We start from the raw sequence: 9,405 nt of genomic DNA, 5'->3' as shown, positions 1-9,405 counted from the left end.
TGAATCAGTTATTTTGTGCACTTGTTGTTTGCTGTTTGCGTATTGAGCATCATCATATTGATTTATTCGTGTTTGAATCTGAATTTTGAGGTGCATCATATCTTGAATTTTGGCATTGGTTGGAAGTGGGTGAAGAAATATAGTGTTTGCTGTAGGTCATGATAATCAGTATATATATGTATCAGATAAATCGCTGGTCTTTAAACAGATTTGGTTCTACACATCGGATCTGAATTTGCTTTGAAATTTACACCTTGTTTAAAAATCCAAATCGCATTTGCATTTAGAATCCAAGTTGTAGGTGTCTTTGCAAACCGACCACCATAGTCCGTTGTATCAATTTGTTTATGTCCCATTTGCTCATGGTCATTTATTTGACTAATAGGTACTGTTACTTCCTAGTGATCCTTTGGATGCACGGAATATCTTGCTTGAAGGTACGCTTCATGACAAAACTGTCTCTCTTTTTGCTATATATCATAGCATTATTTTGCTGAACTGTTCTTTTGCTATATTGTATGTATCCTTTGCATCTGTACACTGCTTCTGTATATGCAATCACATACCGTATACTTTGCTACTACTGTAATGCTTCCAGGTTATTAGCTTATGCTTTCTGGAAAATATGATTATTATTTTTTCCTTTTGTAGTGCCATTATTCTTCTTCATGTTTGTCCTGGTACAGCTGTAGCTTATATAAAAGTTCTGATCTTGCATTTTCCTGGAGCATGCCTTTGTTGTTATGCTTTGAACTGATCATGTTGAGTGCATCTCTGTAGGGATTGTCATATCATATATCATTGTGTTTGCTGTTAATTTCTTACAATTCAACATGGATTGTTTGTAATGATAAACTCAATGGACTACCATCATATTCTGATGCTGTACATCTGTCTTTTCTTTTATTGTCTTCTGTCTTTAGAAAAGGGCTTCTTATGCATTTTGGTTGAGAATTTGCTAATCCATTTAGATTTCCCATACCACAATAGTAGGGCTGGCATGACGTGAATGTTGATTGTGTTAGAGGAGGTGCCTTTCATTTTCTCCTTTCCTGCTTTGGGGCTTTGTGTCTTTTCTTGCTTCATGGTGGTGACAAACCCACCTCCTTGTAACACCATGCAGACTGCATCAGGTGAAGCTGTTACAGAGCTACTTGCCAGAGACCATTACTTACAGCAAGAGTTCTTTGCTGGCAGACATCAAAACGAAAGGCCTACACAAGGTAAATCATGCCAACCTCTTTGAGATCTATATGCGGGATGTTCAGTGCTATGGCCGGCCGGCGACAGTTCTTTCTCAAGAATGAATATGCAACATCCACAACAAACTTCTTTATGAATGAGGACGTCTTCCTAGCTTTGATGTATGAGTGGCCCATTATGTACGCTACACCCACTTGCTTAGCCTCGATCAGCTCTTCTCTAACCTCAGTATCTATGGTCATGGTATCAGGCAGCCCGAACCACACTCGTTGCCTTGCATTCAATTGTGGTGAAAGTGTGCAGTCCTTGGAGCGTTGCTGACTTACAGATATGAACCGTGCTTGAGAGGTCGTCAGCCTCTGATTCAGACATCACTATCCTTGGGCCAGTTCTGTCAGATGGGTGAACAACAGCCATACGACCATCGACCGATGCTTCACAGCTACCAGAGTGTTTCCCCTCAACCTCCATTTGGATAAATTCTGCTATACTCATCACAAGCTGATTCTCAAAGTTGTTGTCTCTATGCACGTCTTTGTACCTGTATCTGACGATGATACATCCTGTAAGCTTTTGGGCCAATCCTCCTCAGGAGGTACTTAAGGTACATGAACAGATTTCACACAGATGAAGACTAGAATTTGGTGGAAGGCTGGAAGGTTAGTGACAAAGTGGAAGAAGAGGGCCGGTACACCTGTGACAAGCTCTGTATAGATTAAACCAATGCCAGGAACACGGACAATGCCAAGGCTGGGGCCAAGTGTTAGGATCCATTTCATTGATACCTTGTTTTGCAAGTCAAAGAGATACTTGCGCCAAGTACCGTAGTGCCACACATACATTACTACCACAAAAATCGCAGCCAGGACTAGTGGTGCCCACCCGGCACCTTGATGATGGATGATGATAAATACAGAGCCTCAATTGATCCAAAAAATAACAAGAATCCACCTTGATGTGTGGACAGTCTTGACACGGTGAAAACAACCTAATGCATGACGTTGTTTGATAATTGAAAAGGTAGCAGATATGACAGCCTGACTGGCAACTATAGTTGCTAAGGTGGCCACAACGAAAACAGGCCAAAACACAGCCTCTGTAAAATCCAAAAGAACATGAGCAATTAGCCCTACAAAAGCAAGCACCACATCATATGCATGCACACAAATATACACAGTTATACAACGCTTACTCGGAATGGAATCTTAGGAGAAGGTTTTTGAAAGAAAAGCAGCCTGGCCCATTTATTGCAACACTAGACAAGGATGTATGACACAACTAAAAGCAAGCTCCCAGAGGGGGAGAAAGATCATTAAAAAAAAAACATAAAGAGCTGCTAATGTTACAGAAAAATATCAAATCCACTGTTGATCTTGGATGTTCAACTCAATTGGATCTAGGCTCAATACACAGTCCATATTATGGTAATTCAAATAAAGAAACAATCTATACCCCCAGGATATACCACTTATCCTCAGACATGTCAGTTCAGAAACCGATGTCATTGATACAAATGTTAGTTCAAATTGACAAGGAACATATATGGTCACCTACCCTGATTGAGGAACTTGTGAAGTGACCAAGATCTGCAAACATAGCTTCAGGACCTGATTAAATCAGTCAAAGGGACTTAGATCAAGGTGCTCAAATAGCAGTGACAAGGATAAATGTGGAATAATCAGGTGGAGGTTCAAGCTCGCACCTACCAGTTACGCAAAGAAGTACTCCAAGAGATATCCAACCGTATTTTCCGGTCTCTTCAAAGAAGTTAAACACATACACTGGTGAAAGTGCACAAAATACTCTGGGATTCCAGTATATTATATTGTATATGGCAATATCAGCAATTGACAAAAGCCAACCAAGTATAATCAGTGCAAACATGAAAGCAACCTTGTGAGTGCCCCAATGCTGCAAGGCGAAAAGTCCAACCAGCACAAAACATGCAATAATTACCACCGTACCTATTCGTATAATCATAGTAATCATGAATATCCATATGGCTAACATAACCATATTCTGGAAAAAAGCTGCCCCCCGAAAAGAGCACCATTACACTAACATATGCATATAGAAGATTAGCATGCATTTAGATACCATAACAATGAAAAAACTACAGAACACCTTCTATCCAAAGTTAATAACTAAAACGTGATAACCATAAAAAACAATACCAATCTTCTATTATTTGGTTTTATTTCAAGTTAATTTCTGTGATAAAGAGGGCATAAATGTGATGTCAGTTTTATGTCAAGATTGGATATATGCCTAAGGATAAGGTGTGTGTCTATTAAATGCTTGCATGTATGGTCATGCGCACGTAAGCGTTGTGCAAATGCCCTGAAACCAAGTCCACACATGCAGTGAATGTATCGTTGGAGCCACATCCTAAAGAACGTCCAAACAATTATAGTTTGAACTGTACAATTTTTTGGACCTCTCCTTGCTTTCCTCTTTCAAAGAGCATTAGGCATCGGTCTTCTCATTGCACTTATATTTTCATATTTCTAGTAGAAAAATTCTAGATCCAGAAATGAGGAATCGTGACCATACATTTTCCTAAAAGTGGGCCTCATGTCACTCAACTTACTAAACAGAAGAAAAGAAAAAGAAAAGAAGAGCAGCAAACTAAGAGGAAGCAGAAGAAAAATGCAACTTGTTGAAGATTTGTAAATGATGTATTAAAATTAATGAATTGGTAAGGGTCTCCCAACCCCACCTTGCACAATGGGAACAACTGAAACATGATTATCAGTAATAAGCTGTTGAGACATTAAAGTACAAATTGACATGCCAAGAATCAGATTAATAGAACGGACCAGATATGGTTTCTATTATCTTCATAATGCCAGGTAATTGCCTCCATAATAATGCCTTCAGCATAAAATTGCTTTTGCAACAAATTCACAAAATCCCTTTAAACATAACTTCACTAGGCAGAAAATTTTCCGCAAGCATGATACATAACAATGGAACAACAATTCGGATTATCGTAGCCAGAAAATCTCTCATTAATAAGAATGTGATGTATCTCAAACATAATAAAAAGACAAAGCTTTTACACAGAGTTATAGAAAAGAAATACTAACCATCATTCAAATTTCTGGCGCGAACTTGCAGCCCAGATATTGATGACAAAACTGCATTAAATCAGAACCATGGTCATCATCATCACCATCCCACACTGATTGCTATTGGACGGTGATGATGCTTTATTACTAGTGGACGATCTCTCTCTCTCTCTCTCTCTCTCTCTCTCTCTCTCTCTCTCTCTCTCATGTGTGTTTGAATCACGGGAGGCATCCAAGTAGGGGTGTCAACGGGCCTGGTTTACCCGAACCAAACTCTATAGGGTCTGGGTATGATGATAAATAAGAAGACCTGATTAAGACACGGGTTTGGATCTGAAGATCCGATTAATACATGAACCCGATTAAAGTTTGTGAAATTTTATAACAGACCCGAGTTTCGATTAAGACCCACAATTTTTTAATGTAAAAATGATAAAAAAATAAGGTTTTACCGGGTTTGGTTAACGTAGTTCTGATTGAGTCTGGGTATGTTTTTTTTATAGAGGACCCAATTAGACCTGTGTCTATACCCGAAAATTCAATACAAGTCTGGTTCCACCTGGGCCCAAACCAAACCCACCCGTTGACACCCCTTTACCCAAGCATGAACTCCCTGCCCGGGTGACATCCCATGATTGATATGCAGAAACCAGCAGGTCTGATTGAGACCCGTTGGTTCCCACACCTTAATTCTTATTTAACGTGGTTGTAGGTAGGGATGCACACGGAACCGAACTGGCTCGGGTTCGTCCATTTCGTAAATGAGCCGAGCTTGAACCGGTGTATGAAAACTCGGACAAGTTATCGAGCCGAGCTTGAACGACATGTTGAGACCGTTGCAAACCCAGTATATATAATATCTTTGCAAATAAATTCAAAAGTGTATTGTTACTCTAACTAGTAGGGCGGTAGTCTTTATTCATATTGGGATAAAAAACCTGTCACTTTTTTTTCTGAGAAGTTTGAGTATCTATAGAATTTTTTCATTAATAATATTCAAAAGAGGTGTTCTGTTAATTTTAATGGTGGTTCACTTGGTTAGTTTTTAAGTTGTCGGGGAATCAAATCTCTGCAATTTTTTTTTTATTGATCTTGTTGAAGCTCCGCTCGGCTCGAGCTTGGAACCAAGCCTAATTCGGACAATGGCTTACAAGCTCAGCTCTGAGCTTGGACAAAGTAATTTTAAACCGAGCCGAGTTAGAACAGCCCAGGCTCGGCTCAAACTCGGCTGGTGTGCAACCCTAGTGGTAGGGAACCAGTCAGGTCAGATGGCGTTTGTCCAGTGAGTCAAACACCCACTAAAGGATGCATAGCTCCAAATCTTTGTGCATTCAAGCATTTAAAATTGTAATAATTTCCTAAAATAACTGTATGATGTATGTGTATCAAGTCACTTAGGCAAAGTATCTAGTGACAGAAGATCAGGTGCAACATGATTGCACACTTTAATTAGTGTGTTGCTGTATCACCCACATCTGCTCTTGGATTTCACAGCTGATAAGTTGTACCAAAGATGGAGGGTGTGAGGTGCATTATCACATTAAAAGTGTGCAATCACATTGCCCCTGATCCTCCCTCCTATTTAGCAAGGTACTTGGGCTCCCCAAACACATGAAAATGCAAAAGCCATTCTTGGAAACCTTTGATATTGTTAAACTTTTTTTTATAAGTAAGCTGGATTAGGTAGATGCCTATTGCAATAATCCCAAAATTATATAAGTGATTTTCTTTCAAAAATCTTTAAACATATTAGTGATTTTAAAAGTCGCTGGAATGTTCAGTGACTTGTAAAAAACATTGCCAGTGATGTTGGTGCCCGAGGGGTTGGTGTAGGATTCTCAATGGGTCAGGTTCATATAAGGTATTCGACCTGACTCGAACTCAAATTTTTTATTATGGGTATAAAAAGTGCTGAACTGAATAATATTTGAGTCACCAAATAGTATGTGGGCCGAGAAAAAAATTTGCCAGATATCTGATTTGACCCAGCATTTTTTGCTGAATATCTGATTGGACCCCAGCTTTTTTATCGGATATCCTATCCTACCTAAGAATATATATATTGAAAGGCAAGCTGGGTTAGGCAGACCCTACCAGTTATACATCGATACCATTGGGATTTGAACTTTCAATGTCCCAACACAAGGTGACTTGCACTAGCTTCTCCTACCAGACAAGGGGAACTCCGTTGGTTTTTATATATTTTTAGTAAAAGTAAACTTCTGAAGTCACCAGGATACAGGTTGAGATTTCATTTTAGTGACCCAACAAATCTCAAGTTCAAACCCGAATCAAATAATTTGTTATTTGAGTGGTTTGGGTACACCTTGATAGGTCAGATACACAGCCCTAGAGTGTGGTGCTAATGACGTTGGTGACATGAGAGCAGCATGAGAGTCTGGTCCCAAGAATATTTGTTTTTTTGAGCTCGAGTACTTTGCTAAGTGCCCATGCTCGAGATCTGCTCTCAACTTAGGTTGCTAAGTGTTGCAATGGGAGATCGGTGTTCTGTAGGGTCTAAGTGCATAAAAAAATGGCCAGATAGTCCTAGCACATTAATTTGACTCACTAAACTCTTTAAATTTACGGCAAGTTCAGACCATAATTACCTGAAGCATCTCCCTAAGGAGGAAAGTCCAGAAGTGTACTTTCAAAGTGAAAAGTGCCATGCTTCCCTCAAAAATGTGAAACTTGTTTCTCATGCAGGGGAAGCGCGCTACCCACTAGCTTCTTAAAATGCTTTCTTCTTTTCCTTCTATTTCCTCTTGTTATGTGTTTTCCATGTTATTATTAGTATTATTATTTGGCTTCCCTCTTGCTTCCCACTCTCAAGTTTTTTTTTTTTTGCTTTCAAAACAAGGTTTAAACCTCGTTTCATACTTCTTACTATTTTTTTGACACTCGATTCCCCACTTCCTCTTCAAGCATAGGTTCTCATATCCATTTTGCTACTTGATGACTATATTTTGGACATTAAGGGCATGTTTGATGGCTCGTCCTGTGCGAAAAAGACAGAATGTATTTTTTAACAAACATTAGACACGGCGAAAGGCATTTCGTGCGTCCGCGTGTTCAATATATACCGTAATTGTTGATCCACCTCCCCCCAGTTACAAAAAGAACAAAAATGGAGGGAACAAAAAAAAAATCGTGCATAGACGGGCGCACCAGAAACTTCTCTCCTCGTTTGCGCTTCTTCCTCTTCTTCTCACGATTCTTCTTCTGCAAGCTTCGGCACCAACCCTAGCATCGTCGGATCTGTCTTATTTCTAGGGGTTTGGTTCCTCGCCGGCAGAAAAATCTCCAACGAAATGCGGCTGGGTTGGTTGCCAAAGAGATCGGTGCATCCCTAGTCCCCGGAGAGATCAGCGAAATGCGGCTGAGTACGTCTCTCTGGTTCCCCTTTCAGTGGTATGTCCAATTTGGCTCTCGAGACTGTCTACTGGCTCAATGTGGGAGGTCCTAAGATCACCCCAATCAATGATACATTAGGAAAAACTTGGGAGAATGATAGGGTTTAATTACCAGTTCTCTAACAACTCCATGACGGTTGCATATGTGGATCCAACCACCATTAACAATGGAACAATGGTCACCAAGGAGATCGCGCCCAATTGGGTATATGCCATTGCTGAAGGAATGACAGACATGAATGTTTCAAATGTCAACTACAACATCACATGGTCCCTCCCCGTTAATCCAAGCTTCTTGCATTATATACGGCTCCACTTCTGTGATATCATTAGCAATGCTTTGAATGAGCTCATCTTCAATGTGTATGTCAATTTTGATTATGGGGCAACTGGTCTTGATCCCTCCAAGAAGACCAATATGTTGATAAGACCATATTATGCATATTTTGTTTCCAATACCTATCCTGGATCAACTCGCATAAATGTGAGCATTGGACCTGATTCTTCTGTTTTGGATAATGCCAATGCCACTCTCAATGGTTTAGAGATCATGACGATCAGCAATGATGCTGGGAGTTTGGATGGCCTGCTTTCTGTCCGAGACATTTATTTTGGTTCACTTGACAATCGATCTTGGAGTGATTGTGAGCAGTCTGGCAGCAGTTTTGCTGATAGCTTTGTATTACTGTTGCTTTGTCTTTCTGAGATAAAAAAGGCGACACCATGCTCATTCGTGACTTCCATTGCCATTATATGGAAATTCACACACCATGAGCAAAGTTTCAACTACTTCTCAGAAGACCAAAACTGCCAGCTTCATCTCTTTGGCAAATTCGAACTTGGGGCGCTTATTCACCTTCCAAGAGATATTGGATGCGACCAACAAGTTTGATGAAGGTCTGCTTCTCGATGTAGGCGGCTTTGGCAAAGTTTACAAGGGAATGATATTGACGATGGCACCAACATTGCTATCAAAAGAGGAAATCCAATATCAGAGCAAGATCTCACTGAATTTCAGACTGAAATTTAGATGTTGTCTAAGCTTCGACATCGTCATTTGGTTTCTTTGATTGGCTACTGCGATGATCTCTCCGGAGAGATTGAGATTCATATTTAGGGCAAAATTTCAATTCCAAATTTATATTCAGGGCAAAAATTCATGATGTTAGATATAATTGTGTAATTAGATTCATATTTGGGCAAAAAACCATAATAAACTTGTTAAAACATGTAAAATAGTGAATGGATCGGGTCATACTATCTGAAATGAAGTAATTTGACTCATTATTCATGACTATCCAAATTGTTCATACATTGTCATCAAACAACGGACATTTGGAACATAGCATTTGAATACTATCCAAACAAACGTTGAACTTAGAATAGTTGTTCCGTTCCTCTTGTTCATTTTGTTCGAACCTGAACAAGCCATCAAACCTGCCCTAAGGGTACGTACGTTTGGCTGCTCCTTTCAAAACATATCACATGGGCCTAATATGATTCAGAATTTCAAGCAAATTAGAAAATGACTCCATTTTCTCACAACTTACTTTTTATGTTCGGCTGCTTATACAAATGAGATTTACTTTCTCATTCTCATGCAATCCAACCGAACGTACCCTAAAAGTTAAACATCTAACTTGTTGAATTTCAAGACAACTGCATTAAATTCAACATTTGTATACTGCCATTGACTATGTTCACGTAATAACAGGCAA

General features: G+C 39.5%; 2 pseudogenes; one reads left to right on the top strand and one right to left on the bottom strand.

Moving 5' to 3' along the window:
- Positions 1–1,065: 1,065 nt before the first annotated feature.
- Positions 1,066–5,028, bottom strand: LOC149820558 (potassium transporter 7-like; annotated as a pseudogene).
- Positions 5,029–5,416: 388 nt separating this feature from the next.
- On the top strand, positions 5,417–8,804 carry LOC149820557 (receptor-like protein kinase THESEUS 1 pseudogene; annotated as a pseudogene).
- Positions 8,805–9,405: the final 601 nt, after the last annotated feature.

Source organism: Nuphar pumila, chromosome 12 (assembly GCF_984573655.1).
Source record: "Nuphar pumila chromosome 12, dmNupPumi1.hap1.1, whole genome shotgun sequence".
NCBI classification, from domain to species: domain Eukaryota; kingdom Viridiplantae; phylum Streptophyta; class Magnoliopsida; order Nymphaeales; family Nymphaeaceae; genus Nuphar; species Nuphar pumila.
Note: the sequence above shows the minus strand (reverse complement) of the source record. Positions and strands in the feature narration are given on the sequence as shown.